Below are 26,486 nucleotides of genomic sequence, written 5' to 3' on the forward strand. Positions count from 1 at the left end.
GGTGTTGGTAACATTGTTTCTGTATCTTTTTGTTTGACATATTACACCATTTTTAAACTACAAAGAATGAACAGCAGTTTGGACTTTACAGAAAACCAGATCATTTCAAAGAAAAGCTCAAGAAAATTTCCTAGGGTACAGAAGACAATATGAATTGAAAAAATATGAGAGAAAACTTAAGATGTATTGAGAACAAATCTGAAACATCATATGTAAAGATCCTAACCTCACACCATATGTAAAAATAAACACTCATAGATTGTTGGACACAGAGACTGTTTTTATCTGATAGAGAAATAAATAAAAATAGAAACTCAAGAACAGGGAAGACACACTATAAAGAAACAGTGGTGAGAAGTAAAAACTTAGTGAGAGGTGAGTTGGGTTTAATTAATTGCTGTTTACCTGGTTATAAAATTTAATTCACGTAATTTTTTAAAAGAAGTTATATATTTAAACTTTGTTTATTATAGTTACTAGTTCAAGATTTTACGTATAAAATCTCAAGTCATTTCAACAAAACGAGGAGTTATGGAGTATAAAATTACACTAGATTTCTTTTCTCTCACACCTGAGTTCAAAATCACTTTTGCACACTTGTGCATCACTTTCTGTGCCCCTTCAATATTTGTTAGGCATTTTCCCACCACCTGTTGGAATTTGCTCATGGGGTTGCACCTGGTTCATACTGAGAAAAGCAACAGTTGCTCGTGTTCCCATCCTTGTGTTCTAAGGGCTGAGCACCTTCGTGCTGGTGGCCAGGGCTCTCTCCCTTTCACTTCTCCATCTAGTGAGTCCTACAAATTGCCTGGGTGCCAATTTTCTACAGACTCCAGAGTGGGACCACTAGAGAGATCAGATTCAACTATGGACAGAGTCCACGGAGGAAGGCGACCCCAGGAAAGGGAGCTTATTCAAGTGCAGGAGGAGAAATCCCGCCTCCTCAGCGGGCACATAGGTGGGGCAGCTCTGTGGGAAAGGAAGGCAGGCTGGACACCCAGGAGGGAAGTGACTGACAGCCCGAGGCTCTCAGTGGCCAGAGCTCCCATCCGAGGTCTGAGGGTCTCCAGAGAAAGGAGGACCAGGGTAGGGGGTGCGAGAAGATCCATCCTTGTCCCCAGAGGCCTCAATCTAGAAGGAACATGGTCCACTCCCTTTAGCAGTGAGCTCCTGGGCCCTGCACTCTCTCTAGCTCCTGCCTGGAACTATTTCCAAATACCTGACCCGGCGGGCAGACCTGATGGCCAAGGTCTCCTGGCATGTGCCTTCAATGTCCCCTGCCACACCCCTCCACCACCTCTCACCTGCCACGTCCCATCCCTCGGCTGAATCGCTACCCCAGAGAGTAAAGGAGTCTGGGGGACGTAGTCCTGGCCAGGACGGCAGAAACCTTCCTCTCCAGAGCATGGAGGGCTTTGCTCAGCCCAGCAGAACTGTCCCACACCCGCCCGCTCCTCCCCTCAGAGCTTCTGCCCAAAGAGAAGGGTGGTCCCCCTCTCTTCCACCTGAAGGCGTGGATCCAGCCTCTGCCCAAGGAGATGTGGACACTTCAGCCTCTGCGCTTTAGCCCAGCGGGGTCCTGGCTTGGGTGGGGGAGAGGGTGGGACTGGGAGCCTGGAGTCTGGGAAACCTGCGCTGCGTCCATCACCTGAGCAGAGAAGAGAACGGGGCCCATGTGCACCCGAGGGGCGAGTCCCGGGCAGAATCCCAGCCCCCTACTCTGAGTGTTGGTGTGGCCGGCTCTGCTCTCTCCTCGTGGAAAAGCTGTGGCCGTGGTCGGTGGTCACCCCCTGGCCCTGTGAGCCAGTCCACAGGCCCCTGTGAGGACGGGGCTGGCGTCCCACTGGCCAGACACCACTTCCTGGTGAGAAAGGGTGGCCACCTGCCTGCTCTCCCTCAGGGCTCCCAAAGGGAGGGGGTCCTGCTCTGTGGGGAGTTGTCTGTCCAGCGGAGAAGCACCTGGAGAAGCAAGGCCAGTTCGGGGCTCCTGCTGCAGGAACATGGTTCCTTTCCGGAAGGAGAAGGACCATACCACGTGCAGGAACCAATGGCCAAGAGGAGCAGTGCTGGCCCTGGGCCTGGTCGTCATGGTGGACACAGAGCCCAGAGCCCAGACCCCGGTCCCCACCACTCACCCCACCCCCTGCTCCACCAAAGCCGGCTGTTAATTGCAAGTGACACTACCGCGGCGTGTCACAACGAAAGCGGGTGCCTGCCGGCGGGGTGGGTGGCAGGGACAGCAGCACTGCCGGTGCCTGCACTTCAGAAAAGCCGCCCCGTGCCTGTGCCAGGACCAGCTGGCCCACTCCCGCAGGTGCCCAGCAGGAACGTCAAGTCTCCATTCGACTGAGCCCGCTTAGGACGGAGTAGCAGACGGAGGCAGATTCACAGGAAATCTATAGGGTGATGGACACAGAGCAGTGAGACTGCGTCTCTCAGATGCCGTGTGGACAGAAGAAGCCAGATTCTATCCATAGAAAGTTCAAGGCCAGACAACACCACAGGTCTGCTAGAAATCAGGACTGTGGCCACCCTGGGGAGGGGGCAGCTGGAGGGGCCCGATGCGTTGCTCTCCATCGGGATGCAATGCACCAGGCACCCATCCCAGGAGCTGGCTGCCACGTACAGTCGATAAGTGCACTTTTCCATGCGTGCCACACGTCAGTAAACCGCGTGAAAGCTGCGGCTGGCACCAGGCCGACACGATGCTCTCCTCGGTGACGGCGGCAGGTATGCTGACCCTCCTGAGAGCCTGCTCGCTGCCAGGTGCCATGGTTCTCAGGGTTTTCTCAGCTGAGGCAGCCCCACGTCCACCTGAGGAGGTCACCACTATCTTAACCCCTGTTTCAGAGGGAGGAAACTGAGGCTCGTGGAGGCTGAGCTGCAGCCCCACACGACCCCTCCAAGCCCTCTGTCCGCTGCTGCACTGAAGCCGGCGGGGATCACACAGGGGGAGGCAGGGGCTGCGGTGAGAAGACTGCCCGCAGGCCTCAAGCGGAAGCAGCTGCCGGCCCAGCGCCACACCACACATTTCAACCCCCAGAACAAAACCAGGCGGGAAGGCGCACAAAACCACAAGCCAAGGTCGCACCCTTGCTCCTCCTCCTGTACCTGCTTCATCCACATGGAGGCCCCGGTCACCCGTCGCACTCTGGGGTATCTGGTCACCCGTCGCACTCTGGGGTATCTGGTCACCCGTCGCACTCTGGGGTATCCGGGGTCTGAATCAGTCAGCGGGGCTAGGAACCAAATATCCACAAAATACCAGAAGCTGGAAACAGAGGTTTCATTTCTATGTCTTATTTGCTCGCTGCATATCTGGTGACCGGCCCGAGTCAGGCTCACTCAAGCCCACCAGGGCATCTCATGTTTCCCACTGCAGACGGGAAGACCCAATAACTCCAAAGGTCTTCTGCTAAGCTTGCAATGTCGTCCCAGCTCCAGGTTTCAGAGGACACCTGGTGACAGCACCAAGGTCAACCAGGGGCTGGACAGGGGAGGGGCTCGCCCACCTGCTGTCAGAGCGGCTGCACCTGCCTCCGTCTGCCCATCGGAGTCCAGAGGTGACCCTGGTCTGGGCACTTGGGCCCACGTAGGGCATCCCATGGCGTGGAAGGAGGAGGATATGCCCAGTGGCCTGCCCGCACCCCTGCTGGGAAATGGACCCCGCAGGGCTGAGGTCTGGGTCCATGTGCCTGTCCACTCCCCTGTCGCCTGCCCACTCCCACACACCATCGAGACAAGGTCGGGGCTTGGTCTCCACTCCGGAAGCCTGGGCCTCTCGTGTTGCATCAGGAGCAAGGGCTGCTGTGAATCACCCCTTCCCTGTAACATGTCACTTGACTCTAAACAAACACGCTGAGGAGAACACATCTGCAGGAGGATTTCTTCTGAATCAGAAGAAAGGAAATGGGCCTTTGAGTGGAGAGAGTGCCAAGCCCCGCCTGGGGTGCACGAGGGGACGTGCAGGAGAAGGGGTGAGGGAGGCAGCACCTCGGCCAGCTGCCTTCTCAGCACACGGCCGCCCTCCAGGGTCCCCGGCCCTCCCTCACCCACCAGAGACCCACGGCAGGGGGGATGGCGGGGGACTCACAGCAGGAGCCAGGCCCGCCCCACTCCCACGCCACCCCCACCAGATTCCTAACCGTCACTCTAACCCTAACCGCCACCAGATTCCAGCTGGAGCATCGTGCGCGGGGCCTCGCAGCCTCGGGTGGGCAGGGACTCGACCAGGTGGAGTGACCTCGTGACTTCCAGGAAGCCGCCCCAGTCAGCCTTGGAGGTGCAGACGAAATCACCCCAGCATGGGCTCCCGGCAGGTCACCCCACAGCTCAGGCCCCAGCTGGTGGGCTCAGATCCAGGGTTTGCTGGGAACCACCGGCCTTTAGCAGAGGGTGGGGACCTCTTTCCATTATTCCCTGGAGTAAAGCGCCCTCCCCGTGGGCCCCTGATTTAAGGAGCCTGCACGTACGCTGCCCGTCCAGGTAACGGGCTCCCATGCTGTCACAGTGGGGTGAGGACGCCCTTCCAGGGAGAGTCGTGATTTCCCCAAAACCGCACAGCTCTTAGGTGCCCTGGGAAGGCCTCAAGTTTGCAGAGCCCAGGGCAGCCCAGAGGAGAGGCCAGGAGGCTGGACAGGGTCGGGGACAGTGTGGGCCACCCTTGGTGATGACAGATGGAGAGGAGCAGACACCCAGGCCCGCTAGCCAGGCGTCTCCAGGACCTGATGACAGCGAAAGGGGTCATCTGACTTGGCGGCCACGGGAGGAGCAGTAACGACGCAGAGCAGAGGGGTGAGAGCCTCCGAGTGCCGGTCTGAGCCGTCCACAGCCTGACAGCAGCTCGGGAGTGGGGCATGGTGGCACCGAGCGGCAGGCACACGGCAGGTGAGCTCACCTGGCTGGGTGGTCCTACCCTCACCCCTCACTGAGATGTCCACCAGGGACAGGGGTAGGGGCCCTGAATGACAGGGTGGCCGTGGACATCAGGGGAGCAGACCGGGCAGTTGGACCCAACGCTTTCCGAGGCCAAACCCGGAATTCTTCTGTCACAGCAGCCATGATCTTCAGGCACCTCCAAGGACTGGAGGGTCACCAACGGGCCAACAACATACATGTTTATTGTATTGTGTGACCGGGCGAAGGTTCCGTGGCTCATCATGGACCCAGATGACCCACACGGGGACCCACCTGTCCGTGCTCTCACTGGGACCCCGAGTCCAAGCAGGGCTCCCTGCAGGCGCATCGCCCCCTTCCCCTCCGTGTCTCTGCCTCAGGGGTTCTCTCTGTCTTACCGGCACACGTGTGAACACACGTGCACACGCACAGACGCCACGTGTACGGCCACAAACAGATGAGCAGCCTGCCAAGACCCTCCCGCCCCTACCTTGGACATGCCCCACCTCCCCACTGAGCTGAGAATGAAGTGCACGGCGGGGCTGGCGAGTCCACCTGGGGCTGACCCAGACCCCTCGGAGGAGGCAGCTCTCTACGTGGGGTAGAAGGTGGGAGCCACAGGCCAGCTGCTGCTCTGGAAGCCTGTAAATATTTAGATTCTCCGTCTCCTTCTGGTGGATTGTGATGTTTTCAAAGCCCTTCTCCTGCATGTGAACATAGAGACAGCACAGTTGGGCCATGTCCCATGAATAATATTTCTTTTTCTGTTTTGATAACATTTTAATCCTCCCGACTAGTGAAAAATGAAGACATGACGCACTTTGCCCGCACGCTAGAGCGCTCTGGAAGGCAGATGGGCATCCCGCCCGCAGCGCAGGGGCTGAGCCCCGGGCCCTCCGTACATCCTGAAACCCACCCATACCTGCTCTGGGGTCGGGGCCACCCTTCTCCTCCTGGCTGGTACCCCCAGGGGCTGTGAGCTCGGCGCGCCCTGTGGTCCGCCTCTCTCTCAGTGGCCCCCACTTCCCTCGCATGTCTGTCCTGCCCTCTGCAGACTGAAGCCAGTCGGGCTACGAAGGCCGGAAGGGCTGCCTCCTTCAAGCTGTGGTCCTTGTCCTTGGACCACAGGGACACTCACTTGATTTTTTTATTTTTTTAAACAGCAATGTGTATTTACTGAAATGAAAGGGGTTTGTATTATATTGATACATGGGAAAAAAGCAAGTTACAAACAGGTACCTGCAGAGGATCCTGCTTTTAAAAACAACGTGTGGGGGCTTCCCTGGTGGCGCAGTGGTTGACAGTCCGCCTGCCGATGCAGGGCACACGGGTTCGTGCCCCGGTCCGGGAAGATCCCACATGCCGCGGAGCGGCTGGGCCCGTGAGCCGTGGCCGCTGAGCCTGCGCATCCGGAGCCTGTGCTCCGCAACGGGAGAGGCCACAACAGTGATAGGCCCGCGTACCGCAAAAAAAAAAAAAAAAGTATGGGTGTGCAAATGTACGCATGTGTGGAAAATATTGTGGAAGATTATATACAAAAATATTACAAGTGGATAGGATGGGCTGCTGGGTGGGCTTACGGGGGATTTATAATATTACAAGTGGATAGGATGGGCTGCTGGGTGGGCTTACGGGGGATTTATAATATTACAAGTGGATAGGATGGGCTGCTGGGTGGGCTTACGGGGGATTTATAATTTATTTATAATTTATTTATAATTTATTTTTTTATACTTTTCATAGGCTCACGTTTCTCGGGGGACCTGTGCAACTTCTTTTTCTCTCTTTTTTTCTTTAAACCAGGAGTACAACTAAATTTTTTTGCGATATAATTCACATACCATAGAGCTCACCATTTTAAAGTGTAAAATTCAGCGGGTTTTGGTATATTCACAGAGAGGTGCACCACCACCATCATCTAATTCCTGAATATTTTCATCCAAAATGAAGGCCTCTACTCGCCAGCAGTCTTCCCCACTCCCCACCCTCACCGGGCCTGGCAACTCTTAATCTACTTTCTATCTATGTGGATTTTCCTATTCTGGGCATTCCATGTGCATGGAACCATACAACATGTGGCTTCACGTGACTGGAGTCATCCACTTAGTACAATGCTTTCATGGCTCATCCATGCTTTAGCGTAAGTCAGTACTCCATCCCTTTTTATGGCTGAATTACGTCACTGTGTGGATGGACCACCTTTTGTTTACCCAGTCACCAGCTGATGGACGTACAGATTATTTCCATTTTTTGGCTATTATGAGTAATGCCGCTATAAGCATTGGAGTACAAGTCTTTGCGTGTCCGTTGTTTTCAATTCTCTTGGGTGTATCCGAGGGGTAGAATTGCTGGGTTATATGGTAACTCTATGTTTAACTTTTTGAAGAACTGGAAAACTGTTTTCCAAAGTGGCTGCACCATTAACATCCTCACGAGCAGTGGATGAGCTTCCACTCGCTCTGCATCCCCCCAGCACTTAATAATACCCGTGTCTTTTACGCTAGCCTTCGTGAGTGTGAAATGGTATCTCTTCGACGTTTTGATTTGCATTTCCCTAATGACTAATGATACTGAGTATTTTCTCACGTACTATTAGCCGTTTCTATGCCTTCTTTGGATAAATGTCTATTCAAGTTCTTTGTCCACTTTTTTTTTTAATTTATTTGATTGAACTGGGTCTTAGTTGCGGCAGGCAGGCTTCTTAGTTGCAGCTTGCGAACTCTTATGCAAAGTCTTAGTTGTGATATGCATGTGGAATCTAGTTCCCTGACCAAGGATGGAACCCGGGCCCCCTGTGTTGGGAGCTTGGAGTATTAACCACTGCACCACCAGGGAAGTCCCCTTTGTCCACTTTTTTTTTTTTTACAATTTTCTTTTTTTTAATTTATCTGTTTTATTTTTGGCTGCATTGGGTCTTCATTGCTGCGCGCAGACTTTCTCTAGTTGCGGCGAGCGGGGGCTACTCTTCATTGCGATGCGTAGGTTTCTCAGTGCAGTGGCTTCTCTTGTTGTGGCACACGGGCTCTAGAGCACAGGCTCAGTAGTTGTGGCACACGGGCTTAGTCTCTCCTCAGCATGTGGGATCTTCCCGGACCAGGGCTCGAACCTGTGTCCCCTGCAGCAGCAGGCGGATTCTTAACCACTGCGCCACCAGGGAAGCCCCGCTTTGTCCACTTTTTAATCTGTCTTTTCATTGTTGAGTTTTAAGTGTTCTTTATACATTCTGGTTATGAGTCCCTTATCAGATATATGATTTGAATTTCCATAGGAATTTTAGGATCATCCTGTCAATTTCTGCAACAACAACAACAAAAAAGCCAGGTGGGATTTTAATATGGATTTTGATGAATCTGTAGATCAGTTTGGGGAGTATTGCCCTCTTAACAATATTATGTCTTTCAATTCATGTACATGGGGTGTCTTTCCACTTACTTGCATCTTCTTTAACTTCTTTCAAGAATATTTTGTAAATTTTGGCATATAAGCCATTCACTTCCTTTGGTAAATTTATTTCTAAGTATTTTATTCTTTTTCCTGCTATTGTAAATGAAATTGTTTTCTTAACTTCATTTCAAATTGTTCATTACTAGTGTATGGCGTATACAGTTGATTTTTTATATTAATCTTGTATCTTGTCACCTTGCTAACTCTCTTATTAATTCTAATAGCTTTTTCCGTGTTCTTCAGAATTTTCTATAAACAAAATCATGCTATAAGAGAAATTTTGCTTCTTCCATATACTGTCCACAGATATTAACTTTAAATATAATGATATAGGCAGTTCGAAAGTAAAAGGATAGATAAAGATATATCATGCAAACATTAATCAAGAGTGACTATATTAATATCAGATAAAGTAGACTTCAGACCCAAGAAAATAACCAACAGAGAGGGACGTTACATATGATAAAAGGATCCGTGTATCAAGAAGACATCACAAGCCTAAATGTGTACGTAGCAAACCACAGAGCTGCAAAATATAAATATATAAAAAGCAAAAGAAAGCTGAAAGAGAAACAAACAAATCCACACGTGTAGTTGGTCACTGCAGCACCCTTGTATTAGTTTCTTATTGTTGCTATAACAAAATACCAAAAACTTAAAAGAACATAAATCTATTATCTTAGAGTTTGGGAGGTCAGAAGTCTTAAATGGATCTCCCTAAAATCAAGGGGTCAGCAGATGAGGTACAGCTATGCAACGGGGTACCACTGAACAATACAAAGGAATGAACAACTGGCACCCACCAAAACTGTTATGCTGAGCGATGGAATCCAGACACCAGAGCTTATACTTTATACGCAGTTCTGGGCTGGGCAAAATTAACATACGGCAATAGAAATCACAACAGGGGTTACTTGGAGGTGAAGCTAAGGTATTGAGAAGAGGGGCTGCTTCTGGGGGTAGGGGGACCCCTAATCTGGGAGGTGGTATGTGAGCTACAATAGGGAACATCTACAGAGCTGTACACTCAGGGTTTGCACTTTTTCCTAAATTAGATCTTGATTTAAAAATAGGCACAAACGTCCACAGAATTTCATTCCTCTGGAGTCAGTAACTCTTCTTAGGAATATTTACTAAATTAGTCTGAAATGTAAATATTTACTCAAATTCTGGAGGCAGTGTAAATGTCCAACAGCACAGAAAACCTCTCAGCACAAGGAAACGTTCCCTGTGTGGGAGCATCCAGGATCCCAGCGTGCGGATGGGGGCGACCTTCACAGAGGTGAGGGCCCCGCTCGTGGCACTGACCACACGGCCTATGCTTTGTAAATGGTGGGGACCCAGCCGTGTGAGGATCCCAGCAGTGACACAGGGGTGAATGGCTCATGCCAAGGGCAGAACGGCAGTGGGGACTTGGCCGGCATGGCCAGGTTCAGGTGGCCTGGTAACGGCTCTGCCCCCAGGCTGGGTGAGGCCAGGCTCCATGGTGGCAGAGGTGGGTTTGGGAAAACCTCTCAGAGGAAGGAAGGAAGCCTGCTGCTTGGACACAGACCAGAGGATGCTGGCCTGAGGGGCTAGGCCGAGAGGAAGGTGGAGCAGAAGATTTGACAGCAACTCGGCGGTGCTGTCCCCAAGGTTCCAAAGTGGCTGGAGGGCTAGTCCTCTGTGGACCCAGCAAGGGGACACACTTGGCCTAGACTCGGGCCTGCTGGAAACTACACTGGGCCTGGAGACAATAGGTCCTGGAGTGAGGACGTAGAGGGAAGGACAGGGTCCAGACTGCCCAGAGGACAGACAGGAGAACTGGACGTCGGAGGGACTCACCAAGGCTGGACACCCTAGACCCAGAATTCTAGCAGGGGTGTGGCGGTGGGGAACGATGCCCCAAAGGAACCAGAGAGGACGGAGAAGTGAGCCCACTGGACTTCTGTCCCGAGGACAGTGGCGGTGGGCGTCCTAGGAAGTCCTCTGCTTGGAACTGCTGGCATCAGGCGGGCTGAGCTGGGGACCCCGGGTCCGGCCCACCACCAGCCCTCCTTCTGTGGAGCTGCAGAAGCCCATCAGCTGATTCAGGGGCAGGCGGGGCAGTTTCCTCGGTTCTGCAGGCCGCCCTTCGGTTCTGGTCTCTGGGCAGGCTCGGGGAAGGCCTGGGGCCTTTAAAGGATGGAGCTCAGATAACCAGATTCTGGAATCACTCCTCCAGTTTTCCACACCACACCCCACTCCGGGCACTGTCCCACGGAGCGTTCAACTTCTGCGGAAAGCTGAGGTTAGGGAGGACAGACTCTTGGCTGGGACGTGGCCCCAGATGGCTTCCATCACGCCCCCTGACAGCTCTGGGAAGTCCCCCCTTCTCGGCCTGTGGCTTCTTGAAGGAAAGAGGCCAAAGCAGTTCAGCTCTGGGACCGTGGGTTTTCTGAGGATTTCGGCAGTTTGCCAGGGAGAAAAGGAAGCTGACCACAGAGAGGGCCACGAGGGCCGATGGGGGCAGAAAGAAACCGAAGCCTCAAAAGGGACGAAGAGCAGAGAAGAAGGGAAAGAACTCAGGCAGAAGGGGGCTGCGCGGGGCGCAAACCCCAGGACAGACAGAAAGCCCTGGGGCTGCCTGGGGCGCTGGACCCCGCAGTCCAGAGGGGGATAGGCATCTCTCAGATAATCCCCAATCCAAGAGCCACAAGCCCTGAGGGGAGGCAGGGGGCCCAGGGCTGGGTGGGACGACGAGGGCTCCTTACAGCGACAGGCTGGGCCCTTCCACAGGGAAAGGGCTGAGGGGAGCCCACTGCCCGGGCACCGCAGCCCAGACAGCGGCCCTGATTCCAGGCAGAGGTGCCCTCTGTCCACGGGAGATGGACAGGGTCCTCCCTCTGGTTGAGCAAATCCCAGACGCCTCCTTCTTCTGGGCCAGGAAAGGGAGCGGGGGCTGGACCTGCCCTGGGCCCAATAATGGGTTTTGGGGTTCTCCCATGGGGCCTGGAGAGGTGACCAACTCCCCACAAACAGAACAACTAAAACACCCAGAAAAGCCACAGCTGGGAGATGTCCTTGGGTTACGAAATTAACTCCCGCTGTCAGTGTGCAATAATATTTTCTCTGCAAAGACTCTTTTTCACACATTCACTCCTTCAACAACTTCCGGGTGAGTGCTGTCGCCACTCACTGTCAGCTGGGCTGAAAACAAGGCCAAACTCGTAGCCAGACGGAAGGAGCCAGGACTCAAGGCCAGGGTGGCCTGACTTCAAATGGCTGCAAAGATAACTTGCCCAGGATGTGATGTATGGATCAAAGATACATTGCTGAAAGCAAAATAAAGTGCGAGTACAGCTCAGGACCGTTGTTTAAGCGCACACAGCAGGCAGAGGTGTGACTAGGGTCTGTTCGCGGGCCTTGCAGGCTGACGCGGACACTGCTTACCGCTCCTGCCCATCAGGCCGCCCAGCAGCGCGGCCCACAGACTGCGGCCCATGGGCTGCAGCCAGCACAGGCCACCTGTGGCGGAGGGGGCTCGGGCAGGACTGAGTCTTGTCCCAAAATGTGCCGTTCATACCCCAAGAGGAGAGGGCAGCCGGGTGCTCAGAAAAGAGTAGTTGAGAAAAAACAGATGAGTGAGGGAGGCTGAGGCTGGTGGCCAGTGTGGCCTGGGACAGCCTCGGGGCCTCCAGGGGTCTCAGCGCCCGGCCCCAGGACTCCTAGCTCCCCCTGCTCGGAAGCTGGTGGTGGGCCCAGGAGCTGGCCCGACTGGGCGCATGCCAGGGGCATCCGAGAGGCACTGGGACGTCAGCACGAAGCCATGTCCCTCAGATTTGAAACACGTGTAGGCAGCGGCAGCCAACCCATGTGTCACGAGGAAGTGAGCGGCCCAGAGCAGCCAGGGGCCCAGTGAGTCAGCGGGCACAGGAGGCCCCGAGGTCCTGTCCCTGTGGAGACAGCAGCAGGCGTGAGGCCCCTCGGCCCAAATCTCCTTGTGTCCCCCGAGGCATACGGCCCACCACGATGGTCTCTCCACGCCCCACCCGCACCCAGCGGCGCATCAGAGCCCACGTGGAGGCTGATACGTGTTCAGGAATTTTGCAGTTGCCAAACACACCCACTACCAAAAACTAAATTAAAGAGCTTACAATTCCATAAGTTGTATTAAAGCTAAGGCAGTGGATACTCAAAGCTCCTCATCACGGCTCTGTTTCCCAGGCCTCGTGCTCTGGAAGGGCTTCACTTCTGTGTGTGTGCTGTGTGGCAGGCCTGCCCCCAGGCCGCCCCTGACGGGGCATCTCGGCCCACACTCAGCCGCAGTGCCCCCTCCACATTGTGGATCCACACCCCTCCACCCTCCCCTCCAGCCCCACCTCCCAGGGAACCCCATGCGCCACTGGGCCCGGGGCCTGGTACCCCCCCTGCACCCTGCCCAGGGGAGCACACGCCCTAGGTGGGCTGCCCAGCTGCCCCCTGGGCCTCCAGCTTCCTGACCATCTGTGTTGCGGCCAAGTCTCCTCTTGGGCGTCTGCATCCACTCAGAGGTCCCAGCCCAGATTCTGGAGTCTCCCAGAGCAGCTCTGCCTTTAAAATCTTCACCTGGGGGTGTCCTCTCCAGCAGCCCCCACTTTTCCTCTGGCACCAATGCCAAGGAGTGCCCCACCCCCCCTCCTGCTCAGTCTGTCCCCTCTGGTTCCAGCCTGTCCTCACCCAGCCAGGACACGTGCATTCATGTCCATGCAGACTGACCAGCAAAGCCTCAGTTCCCCGAGTGCCAGGTAAGACAGGCTGGGCCTGGAGAGGAAGGCGGTCTGAGAGGGGATAGTAGCGGGAGCAGTGGCTCCAGGCCACCTCTTTAGAGGTCACTTGACTGCATCACATCTGCTTATTCTCTTCTCCGCCTGGACCATCTCTCCATTGGCTGCTGCTGCATGCTTCCCCCAGCTTGTGCCCACCCCAGCCAGGCCCTCAACAGGCATGTTAATGCCCTGCACGTTTGGAGGCATCCTTGGAAAGTTGGCCAACAGATGCCCATTGACTTCATCTGTTTAAAGTTCCCTCCTCCCACATCAGTGATAAGAAAAAGGGTCATTCCAAACTCAAGCCCTTTAGGCCACCATGGGTGGTCCCAGTGACCAGAGAATCATGTGTAGAGAGGTCAACGGCAGGCCCCCCACAGGAGCTATGGCACACATCCAGGCCCTGGAACTTCTATTGTCTCCATCTGCTTGGCCAACCTGACCAAGACATACCTTGGAAAACACCAGTATAATAATCATCTCAGTGGGGCTCCTGCAGCTCCTTTTTGCAGAACCTTAAATTCCATCACATGTAGCTCTGTAGACAGGTCTGGCTGAGGAGTTTCTGCCTGCATCACAGGCAGAGCCTGACCCTCCCTCTTATCCTTCTCTCCTTCTTAGGTTTACAAAGCTAAGTGCTCCAAACAAGAAAAAGCCAGATAAATTCACACTCAGATCCTCACAATCAAACTTCTGAAAACTAAAGACAGAAAAATATCTTCATTGCAGAGATAAATGACACATTGCCTATCAAAGAACAGTAATTTGAATGACTGAAGATTTCTCTCCAGAGACCATGGAGGCCAGAAGGAAGTGGTACATTTTCCAAACACTGAAAGAAAAGAAAGTTAACTCAGAATTCTGTACACAGCAAAAATAACCTTCAGGAATGAAGGTGAAATAAAGACATTCTTAGATAAAGGAAAACTAAGATAATTTGCTACCACCAAATATACCCTAAAAGAATAACTAGAAGAAGTTCTTTGCACATAAGGGAAGCCTAGGAAGGAAGAGCAAAAAATATGGTACGTATCTGGGAAACTCTTCTTCTCCACTTGAGTTCTTTAAAATATGTTTGATGATTAAAAGCAAATTTTATAATATTGTGTCATGCAGTTTTCAGCCTATGTAGATATATTATACAAGACAACTACAACATAAAGGATGGAGAGCACAGCAACATACGTGGTGGTAGGATTTCTACAAGACACTTGAAATGGTAAAATATTTATTCTAAGTAGACTGTAAAAGTTTAAGTATGCATATTGTAATTGCCAGGAAACTACCAAAAAATGTAAAAAGATACATAATCAACAATGCAATAGATAAATTAAAGTAGAATACCAAAGAATGTTCAAATGACCAAAACAAAGGCAAGAACAAGGAAACAGAAGAATTTTTAGAAGGGGGAGGGGGCACAAAAAGCAAATAATAAAGTGGTGGGCCTGAATCCAAACAGATCAACAGTAAGTAGTCTAAATTAAAAGACAGGGATTAGAGTGAAGTAAGTCAGAAAGAGAAAAACAAATACCATATGCTAACACATATATATGGAATCTAAAAAAAAAAAAAGGTTCTGAAGAACCCAGGGGCAGGACAGGAATAAAGACACAGACCTACTAGAGAATGGACGTGGGGAGGGGGAAGGGTAAGCTGGGACGAAGTGAGAGAGTGGCATGGACATATATACACTACCAAATGTAAAAGAGATAGCTAGTGGGAAGCAGCTGCATGGCACAGGGAGATCAGCTCGGTGCTTTGTGACCACCTAGAGGGGTGGGATAGGGAGGGTGGGAGGGAGAGGCAAGAGGGAGGAGCTATGGGGATATATGTATATGTATAGCTGATTCACTTTGTTATAAAGCAGAAACAAGCACACCATTGTAAAGCAATTATACTCCAATAAAGATGTTAAAAATAAATAAATAAATAAAAAGATTAGTTCCGAAACCAAAAAATATTTTCAAATTAAAAAATAAATAATAGTATATATACACTATATATATGAAATAAATATATAAGTATGTAAAATAAAATATATATAACTATATTAAAAATATATATGTATATATAAAAATAAAAGACAGGGATTTTCAGGATGAATTTTTAAAAATCACCCACCAATATACTATCTACAAGAAACTCATTTCAAATATAATATTGGTAGGTTAGTGTTTAAAGGATGGAAAAAGATATACCATGCAAGCACACATTTTAAAATGGGGTGCCTATATTGATAACAAATAACACGGACTTCAGAGAAAAAAATTCATAAATTAACTTCAGAAAAAAAATCATAGATAAAAAGGGAAGTTGATGATAAAAATGTCAATTTACCAAGAAGATACAACAATCCTAAATGCATGTGCACCTAATAACACAGCTTCAAAATACATGAAGCAAAATCCATGAAGACAGAAGCAGAAGGAGAAATAGACAAACCCAGAATGATAGTTGGAGATTCCGACACTTCTCTCTGAAAACAAATAGGCTAGAAAATCAGCAAGGATAAAGAACTGAATATCAGTGTCAACCAGTGGGATCTAACTGATTTTATTAAATACTTCACCCAACCAGAGCAGAACACAAGTATTTTTCAAGTGCACAGGAAACATTTACCAAAATAAATGATACCTAGAGTCATTAAAAATCTTTAACAAAGCTGAGAGAATTGAATCACACAAAGTATGTTCTCTAATAATAATGGAGCCAAACTAGATATCAATAACAGAAAGATAAGAAATATCTCTAAATGATTAAAAAGTAAATAACACACTTCTAAATAATCTAAGTAAAAAGATAAAGCCTCAGGGAAATTAAATGTTATATTTAACTGAATGAAAATATAACATATTAAAATCTGCGGTATGCAGCTAAAGCAGCTCTCAGAAGGAAATTTATGGCACTAAATGTTTATATTAGAAAAGAAGAGGGCTTCCCGGGTGGCGCAGTGGTTGGGAGTCTGCCTGCCGATGCAGGGGACGCGGGTTCGTGCCCCGGTCCAGGAGGATCCCACATGCCGCGGAGCGGCTGGGCCCGTGAGCCATGGCCGCTGAGCCTGCGCGTCCGGAGCCTGTGCTCCGCAAAGGGAGGGGCCACAACAGTGAGAGGCCCGCGTACAGCAAAAAAAAAAAAGAAAAGAAAAGAAGAAAGATCTCAAAACAATAATCCAAGCTTTCACATCAAGAACCTATTTTAAAAGAGCAAAATACGTTCAAATCAAGTAGAAGGAAGGAAAAAATAAAGAAAAAGAATCAATGAAATTTAAAACAAGGTACTATGGAGAAAATCAATGGAAACAAAAGCCAGTTCTTTGAAGTAATTGAGTTCAATAAAACTTTGGCAAAACTGAATACCAAAAAAAAAAGGAGAGCAGACATGAATTACCAATATCAGAAATAAAAGAAGACATATCAAAATTTCAGACCTTGTAGATGTTAAAAGGAAAGTTGGCAAATACTACAAACAACTCTGAACACATAAAATCAATAACTTAGATGAAAGGAATCAATTCCTCAAAAACTACAAACTACCAAAACTTACCCAAGATGAAACAGATGATCTAAATAGTTCTAAAACTCTTAAAGAAATTGAATTTGTAGTTAAAACCATTCCAAAAAAGAACTATCCAGGGCCAGGTGGTTTAACTGGTATATTCTACCAAACAATTAAAGAAGAAATAACGTCAATTCTACGTAATCTCTTCCTGAAAATAGGAGAAAACACTTCAAATAATTTCATGAGACTAGCATCAGCATCGTGATGTCAAAACTAGATAATGAAATCACAAAAAATAGAAAACAACGTACCAATGTCTTCCATGAACAAAGATGCAAAAATGATCAACACAGGGTTAGCAAAGAAAATACAACAATATATCAAAAGAATAATAAGTTATGACCAAGCGGGGTTTATTCCAGAAACGCAAATGTCCTTCAGTGGGTGAATGGATAAACTGTGACATATCCACAAAAAGGAATGCCGTTCAGCAACAAAAAGGAACAAACTACTGATACATGCAGCAACCTGAATGGCTCACAAATGTATTACACTGAGGGAGAAAAGTCAACCTCAAAAGGTTAAATGCTGTATGGTTCCATTTATATAATATTCTTAAAATAGCAAACTTATATAGCTAAAGACCACAATCGTGGTTGCCAGGGGTTGGGACTTGGGAGAGAATGTGACTATAAGGGGACAGTATGGGAGAGTTTCTTCGGGGTTATGAAAAAGTTCTACGCCCTGATTGTGGTCATGGTTACACAAATCTATAAATTCATGGACTCGATACTGAGAGAGGGGGGAGGAAACTGGTGAAATTCAAACAAGTTGCTTAATTAACAGTTTGGTACCAATGTTAGTTTTCTGGTTTTGATATGCTTTGATTTGATAATGTTATATAAGATAATATCACTGGGGAAGCTGGGTAAAGGTACTAGGGAACTCTGTACTGTATCTGCAACTTTTCTGTGAATCTAAAATTATTTCAAAATAAAAAATTTTTTTTACAGGGAGGCAAATGGTTAGAACAGACACTTCACAAAAGAAGATATACAAATGGCCGGTGAGTCTGTGAAACAGGACTCAACTTCATCAGTCCCAGGGAAATGCAAATTGAAACTGCAATTAAGTGGCACTTTACATCCACAGCAACAACTAAAATGACAAAGACTGATGAGCACGTGTTTGGTGGGAGCAGAAACTGTGCGATCGGCACTTGTGCTCAGTCACTTGTCATTTAACCCGGCCATTCCATTCGACATATTTACCCATGAGAAATGCAGAGACACATCCTGACAAAGCCTTGAGCAGCTTTTCATAAAAAGTGGAAACAGCAGGTTGACAGACTGGAAACGTCCATGAACAGGTGGATGGATGAACAAACTGTGGTGTATCCACAGATTAAATACTCACCAGTTAAATGTGGGTGCGCCTCAGAAACATGCGGAAGCCGGAAGAGCACACGTTGTCTTATTCTATGGAGACGGAATTAACATGGAAAACGAATCTATAATTACAAAAGGCCAGTCCGTAACTATATGGGGTGGGGCACTTTATTGCAAAAGGATTTGAGGAATCCTTTTGGGGTGATGGGCTTGTCCTTGTCTTGATTGTGCTAATAGTTACACAGTTATATAAATTTGTCAAAATGCATCAAACTGTACACTTAAGATGGGTGCATCCTATTGTATGTATACGTATGCATACAATACATACTATATCTCCATGCATTTGATGTTTAAAAGCCCCTCCTACGTTTCTCAATGCCCCCATGGGGTAATAAACCGCACTGAGAACCATTGCTCTCCAGTGACTATCATTATGGACCGCTTGGGACTCGCTTATGACTTTGCAACTTGCGCGAGTCTCTCCAGAGCGCGACGGTCGGCGAGCCGTCGCTGCAGCAGAGACTTGCCGTCCACCTGCCATCCGCCACCCCTCCTTCCTCGTAACTGGCCCCCATGTTATTCCCTTGTCCACCTTCCGCGCACGGCTCAGCTCCAGGGTCAGCCCCAGAGCAGGGAGGACAGTTAGGTCCTCGTCACCAGGCTCTGCTCAGGCAGGAGCACGTGACCCACACATGGCAAGGAATCTGCTGGGGCTTCTGGAAAGGCACCCTGCTCCAAGGAGACATCCCCAGGAAGAGCCGCGGCGCCCAGGGCCTCTGCCCCGGCTCCGCTGGCTGGCAGCCCGCGGAAGTGCCTCTCCAAGCCTCCTTGAGTGACTTCCTTTGCCAAAAATGGGAAAGAGTCTTGCATAACCAGACATCTGTACGAATCAAAACCCAGAGGAAATGCAGGCAAGTGCCGCGGGACAGTTAGAGGAGCTTCGCAGAGAAAAGGAGATCAGCACGGGAGCCAGCCCTGCCCCCTTGACTCGGGCCTCACGTGTTCTGGGGCTGTTTATTTGGGGAGAAAGCATGAACCCTGGGATTCGAACGGCAATTTCACAGTTTATTACAAGTTTTAAGAGTCTTTTCCAAGAACATTTCATCAGATCTGTTCTGTGCACAATCATCTATTGCTTCCTCCCAGTGGGGAGCGAATTTATTTATTTTTTCACTCTTCCTATAGATCTGTTATTCATTAGGTGTGCTACTCTTATTTTTAAGTATGTAGATTTTTTTCAACCAGAAAAACATTTAATTCAAGATTCGTACTGGGAGACTCCCTATTCCTGAGGAGGAAATGTTAGTTTTGCTTGGCAAACGGCAGCTTTTCATGGGCGACACGGATGGTCATATTATTTTTTAAAAAGCAGGTGATGGCAAAGGGCCCAAATCGGTCCCAGAATCAGGAGGTCGGGGACAGGCCAACAAAATGAACCCCTTCCTTCCTCTGGGTAGGACATGTCCCCACAGAATGAGGCCACCCGTGACCCAGGCTCTCAGGACCTGGTGACCAACCAGGGACCTCGCGTCCTTCAAGGTTAACCCATCAACGTCCACTCAGTGGGTGACCTGGAAAAGAGGGCGTAGGGCCCGGCCCCCAGCTCAGAATGAAGGGGCAATGCTCTCAGAGTGGACAGAAAAGCGGGTGCCAGGGTCACCATGCCCGGCAGGCTCTATGAACACACTGGCAGGACAGAGCTCTCTGCCCGCTTGCTCCAGGAAACAGGGCAGGGTCCCTCAGTCAGGAACAGCGGCCTTGCCCTGGGCCACCTGGAGCATCTTTTCCCAGGGGCTGCACAGGTCACGTGGAGGTCCAGCCCCTGCCACAACACCACCCCACAGCCCGGCCCCCCAGGCTGGCACGGGGACCGTGTAGGACACGGATCAAGCTCCAACTCAGAGGGCTGGAGAGGGTCCCTCTCGTCAGCCTTCCCATCAGACACCCCCAGGCTTGGAAACCAGGTGGCCCAGGGTGGGGGCTGTTCAGCAAAAAAGAAGAGTGACAACACCTCTGCCGTGGGCTGCAGGCGGGGAGCTGAGGGAGGGACAAAGCAGGTGACAGGCAGGGGGGCGGCCAGGCCAAAGCTGGCCTGGTCCCAGAAGGCGGCAGGGAGCCTCCCCCCGGGGTCCAAAGGAGGGACAGATGGGCCTCAGCTGTGCCTGAGGAGGCGGGACAGGGTCAGACGGGGAGAGGAGGGATGTGGGGCCTCCATCGGTCTCCACCCGATTTTACACAGAACCCCCTTCCCAGCCATTCAACAGGTAGAACAAAGCCTCTGGCTGACGTTGGGGAGACCCTGGGCCCCTAAAGTGCTGCGAGCTCCCAAGGGTGGACAGGCCCTGTCCGCTGTGGAGGTGGCCTGGGGGACCCTGGGGCCAGGCGGAGCTCTGGACAGCTGTGCGCAGGAGCGCAGAGTCAGGAGGGGTCCCAGACGGCGCGGTTCTGAGTTTACTCCCAGCTTCGCCCTGACAGGCCGTCAGTGACCCCTAACGCAAGAGGCTCACCGAGGCCTGTGCATCCTTAACCCACGCAGATCCGCAGATGCACCTCGCCTGCAGCCCTCCCCCGGGCAAAGACAGCTGCAACGCCCTGGGCCCTGAGCCCCCTCCTCTAGTCCCTCCCCCGCCCCGAGGCGTGCTGCACGGGGCTGCCGGGGGCGCTCAAGGACCGCGGGAGGAAGCCGGCTGGGGTGCGCGGCCTGGAGCTTTCCGAGGCTGCGCTGGTGGCTGCGAGTGGGGCGGGCGAATCCCAGCGCAGAGGGACGGACGCAGGATGTGCAGGACAGGCGGCCGGGCTCCATCCCTGGCTGCACAGGGCGTCCCTGGGGACAGCCTAATGCAGTCCAGCCACTCCGTGAGTCACGCGGAGGCCCACATCTGGAACCCCTCAGGCCTGCCAGACTGGCTGGCACGCAGGCTTCCCGTGGAGAGCCAGCCGCCAGCCCCCAGACCGGATGGGGTGATCCTCCGGGCCCCGCCCACTGCCCCCTCCCTCTCCCTCTCGCTTTCTTATTCTTCTTCCCCTGAAAAATGGAGCTCAGCGGTCTGCCTTCTGGTGTGGGGTGCTACCGGGAGGGATGGGGGTCTGGGGACATGATGGGGAGGGTCCTGACTCACCTTCAAAACGTAGAGACAGCAGGAAGGCCAGGGGCTCAGGGCCCGCTGACCATGCCAGACAGCCCAACTGGTGCTCAGGCTGGCATGGGGGAGGGTCTCACAGGGAGCTGTGGGGACTCTAGACACGCCCCCGGGCTCAGGTGGAGTGGAGGCTGGTTACCTGTGTCCTACAGAGGGTGCTTGGGACCAGAGTCAAGGCCAGGGAACCAGCCTGAGGCTCCCCGAGGCTAGGTGAAAGGGGCCCTGGAGCTCCCAGCTAGGCAGCCTCATCCAGCAGAGCACATGGTGGAGGGCGAGGCAGCTGCTTACCCCACACCTATCCTGCCCTTCCTCCTGGGTGTTCGGGACAGCAGCCACTTGAAGATAACATGTGCCAGCCTCTCTTGCAGCTAGTGGCCCATGAGCTGTCAGTGGAAATATGGGAACATCACAGAGGTCACTGGGAGGAAATCGAATTTTCCAGTAAGAGCTCCCTCGGGTCCCTCCCTGACGTTTCTTGCTGCTGTCCTGGGATGCAGATGTGAGGGCAGCAGCTCCAGCAGTCATCATGAACCATGAGGTAACTGTTATATAGAGGGTGACAGAGCAGGGAGACAGGATCTGCGTCCTCCCTGATGGTGCTATAGAGGAGCCAAACTAAGTAAGAGAATAAACACCGTGTGGTCTGGTCACTGCCGGGGTCTGACCGTTAGGAAACACTCTGAGTCCAGCTCTGGCTTGGCTGGGAGGTTCCATGGTGGGTGAATGAGGGTGTACGGCTGTGAGGTGGGGGTGTGATGTCCCACCTGCTCCTTACTTATCATGTCTCCACAGGGCTCCTTAAATGTCTGCTCCCCGCAGCAGTGAGTCCTGAAGCCAGCTGATCACAAGACTCACCGGGAGTCTCATAGGAATATCGATTCTCCAGCCCCACCGATGCTCCATCAGGTCCAACTTTCCCAGAGAATATTTCCTCCCCTCTGATGACCTAGCATGGTGGTTCTCAGTGTGGCCTGGGGGTCCTAGGGGCTCCCGAGATCCTTTCATGGGGTCTGTGAGGCCAAACCTGTTTTTTTTTTTAAATAAATAAATATTTATTTATTTGGCTGTGCCAGGTCTTAGTTGCGGCATGCGGGATCTAATTTCCTGCCCAGGGATTGAACCCGGGCCCCGTGTGTTGGGAGCGCAGAGTCTTAGCCACTGGACCACCAGGGAAGCCCCCAAGCCTGTTTTGATAATGATGTTTCCCTTCTTCATTCTCCTTCTCTCACACATATATGTTCAGATCCCACACTGCAACAAACCATCAAGAAGTGACCTTTTATTAGGTTTTGGTGTCATGTCAAAGAGTATCCACAATTATCTGAAAAGATTCTCAGAATAGTTTTCCTCCAGCTCCATGCATGTATGAGGCCAGACTTCTGTCACAGATTTTACCCAAAACAACCTATCAGGAGAGTTTGAAGACAGAAGCAGGTCTGAGAATCCAGCTTTCTTCCGGATGTTACAGTCTTGTACAAGTGAACCAGAGTGCCACTCCTCCCACAGGGTTTGGTTTTGTTTTTTTTTGAAAATATAGGTTTTTCATTTAAAGTGTGTTATTTATGTTAACATGCAAGGGGTTTATCCTTTTAAATTTGAAATGGATCAATAAATGGATTTTTTAAATTTCTGTTTTAATTTCTAATATAATAAATATTGGCGGACGTGAAGCTCTGTGCAATTCCCGCTTCTGTCCGAGTGGAAGAGGTTTGTGGTACCAGATGTGGCTGTGGCTGAAGTCGGGGGGGGTGGGAGCCAGAGTGGGGGCACCTGGATCCAGCACCCCTGCAGTCGGAAGTCACAGGACATGGGCCCCAGAGTGAGGGCTTCCAGCAGAAAACGCCGGCCCTTCTCTCCCAAAGAGCCGTGACATCCTGGGCCCAGCATCCCGACTCCTTCACCCTACCCCCGCCCCTTTCCTCCCAGCTCTATGGTTACTCCCTCTCTTCCGCCCCACAATCCTTAGGGAAAAATGTAGTGTGTGTCTGGCAAAAGATGCAAGACCGCAGGACTATGGCTTGCCTCCCCCTCAAATCCCTACAGGATGCCACGATGTGGCTGGGTCTCCGCCACCGTTGCTCAGCAAAGGGCAAGCAGACCTCACTTGTACTGTACAAACACTGGTGCCTTCCTTATAAGTTTTATGATCAACCTTAGTGACGTACAAGTCACACAAAGCAAAGCGTATGTACATAAAGCGTACGGCCTCACGCCCTTTACAAATGCGCGCAGCGTATGCCGGCCACGCTCAGGCACAGGACGCATCTGTCCCCCCGCCCGCCCAGGTCCCCACTCGTCTGCTCTCAGTCACTAAATATGGCTTTGCCTGTTCTGGAATTCACAGGAACAGACTCGCACGGCACACATCCCTCGGTGTCTGACTTCTCCCGCACACCCCGGGCTGTCACGTGTCAGGAGCTGGTGGTCTGATGGTGGAGCCGTGACCACAGTGTGGAACCGACCAGCCTCTCTCCTTGACCGGCTCAGGGTGTTTCCACTTTTCCACTGTTACGAATAAAGCTGATGTGAACATGCTTGCAAAAATCTTTGTGAAGACACGTGTTTTTATTTTTCTGGAGGAAACACTCAGAGGTGGAAAAGCGGGGTCACCAGGGAAGTGTAAATTTAACTTTATACAAAATTGTCCGTTTTCCAAGTGGCCACACCACTTGAAACTCCCACAGTCAATGTGTGAGTTCACTTGCCCTCACCCACAGCTGGTAGTACTGTCAGTATTTTTAACTATAGACAGACTAGTGGGTGTTCAGTGGAATCTCACTGTGGTTTTAATGTACATTAAATTAATTACTTATGTTAACTATGATCTATGATACATATTATATATGTTAAAATTAATATATCTTTATAGTAAGTCTTAAAATCAAGTGGTTTCAAGCCTCCAACTTTGTTCTTCCATTAAAGATGATTTTGAATTTCCATATAAATTTTAGAACAAACTTTTCAATGTCTACTTAGCCTGGTGGGTTCGGCTGAGATCACATGAAATCTAAAGATTAGTTTGGGAAAATCTCTAAGCTTAATAATATTGAGTCTCCCACTCCATGAGTATGGTCTATTCCCTACCTTTTACGTCTTCCGTATTTATCAGCAGTGATTTTTAGTTTTCAGTGGGTTTGGCCTTTGCAGCTATTTTCTTACATTTATCCTTAAGGATCATGTAGTCTTTGATGCTGTAGAAAAAAAGCTTTTAAAATGTTTCACTGCTTAAATATAGAAATCCAGCTGAATCCACGCATCAGCGTGGCGTCCTGCAGGAGAGCGTGGGCGTGAGGCCTGCAGTGTCAGCTCTGCTCAGACAGAACGAAGCAGTGCACGGTGGGAAAGGACTCCAAAGGCACCAGCCGACGCCCAGCCCCTACTGGCCCACGTCCGGTGACGGGACGGAGCACTGTTCCCTCAGCCACCCTGATGCCCCAGAGCCCAGAGCCCCAGAAGTCAGTCTGTCCCTGGGTTTGTCTCAGCTGGAGCCCTCTCCCCGCCCCAAGTGCCCTCTGGCAGGACTTCAGAGGGACTGCCAGCTTCCTCACCCACACGGCCCACATCTGGCCCAAACACACGCGTTCCTTTCCCCCCTTCCCTGCGAGGGTCCCCGCTGTGTCCCCAGCCAAGCCCTCTGCCCCCTCTGCCCTGTGCAGCGGTTTAGCTGAGCCCCCAGCAAGCAGGCTCACGCAGGTGAAGGCCCCGCGGCAGCTGCCCCCAGAGAAACGGCTTCCGCAGACCTCCCCACCCACTCTGGACCCGTCCAAGACAGCGTGTGAGTGTGGACGCGTCCTCAGGGCTCAGCCACCGGGCGCGAGACTTGCGCTTGGTGATCTGGACCCTCACCCGAGAGTTCCTCTTCTACTGCATCTTGGGCTCAGCAGAAACACCAGCTTTCACATCGTCTGATGCGTCCTCTGTGGCACCGATCCTCAGCAGGCCAGCGCTCAGGACCCAGTCACGTCCGGAGCCTGGGGGGCAGGGGGCGTAGTGGCAGGAGCTCTCAGGCCAGCTGCGGGAAGCTGAGCACCGTCACAGGTGACTAACAGGTGGGTAACATCTCAGCAACTCAGCTCGTAAGGGCTTACCGCTGTTCCTGCCACAGTTCAGAGCAAGCTGACCTGTGGGTTCACTCAGGGAGTCAGATCCTCCCATCGGGTGGCGCTGCCCCCGCTGGCGCCTCGGGATCGGTCACTGGAACCCTCCGCACCGAGGCCGGCGACAGGGGAGAGGGGCGTGGGGCACGCACGGAGGACGTTCACACGCCAGGGCGGGAAGAGCAGCCGTCACGTTCTCACGGTCCACGGCCAGAGCCCAGCCTCGTGGAAGGAGGCGGGGGAAGGGCGTGTCGCCACGCGCTGCGTGAACACGCAGTGGGCCTAGGTTCAAGTCCCAGACCTGCCCCTCGTTACCTGTGCAGCCCAGCACGAGCTGCCCCTTGGGTCGGGGTCCCCTGTTCACCGAGGAGGTGCTCTGTGCCTTCCTGACCTCCGCTGTGACTCTCTGGCCACTTGCCGCTCTGAGACCCTCGGTGGTCCTCAGGGGCGACAGAGAGGCTGCGGCTCACGCCAGGAGGCCCCCCTCTGGTGGCTCCACCCGCACGCCCACCTTGCGAACACGCGCTGGCCTGACGGACATCCACCTGGAGAAGCCCAGAAACCCGCCACTCTGTCAGGAGTTAGCGGCGCCTGCCCCGCAGGCCTCCACTTCTCCCCAGCCTATGGCTCTTTTCACACATTTTCGTCACTGGCTCATGTTTATACAAATTGTTCTCTAAGATATCAGTGACCATATCAGTGCTGTGCTGTACTATTGTAGAATTCTAGACAGAAAACTGGGAGAAATGGGAAACAAAGAAAGAAAGAAAATGCCATTTTGCAACTAAAAAACTGAGTCCACGTGGCAACAGATGAAAAACTTTTTTAAAAAAACAAAAACTAAGCAATTACTTCTCTTGCCTGTTCTTCATTAAATTGACCACATCTGTTGGTGCGTGATTGTGGAATGGACAAAAATACCACGTCCAAGTCCACGTAGGAACAGCTTCGCTTTGATTTTTGCCAACTTCACTCAGTCTTAACTTCGTAAAAGAAAGTGCTTTTTCATTAACCTTCAACTGACTCTAGAGAGGCCAAACCTGAGATTTCCTTTTACCAACTGAGAGTCTTCCGACGCAGCCTTTACTAGAAGGCGCTCCCTGCGGAATCTCTGCCGCTCGTGTCATGTGACTCACACGCTGTCGCTCTGCCCCATCCTCCAGAAAGAGAGCCGGTGCTTCTGGGCCACGAAACGTCTTTCCTCCCCTTGCTGCTTAGTCATCGCCCAAGTCACTTGGCAGTTGCCTGGGGCCC

This window comes from Stenella coeruleoalba (assembly GCF_951394435.1).
Source record: "Stenella coeruleoalba genome assembly, chromosome: 5".
Taxonomy (NCBI): domain Eukaryota; kingdom Metazoa; phylum Chordata; class Mammalia; order Artiodactyla; family Delphinidae; genus Stenella; species Stenella coeruleoalba.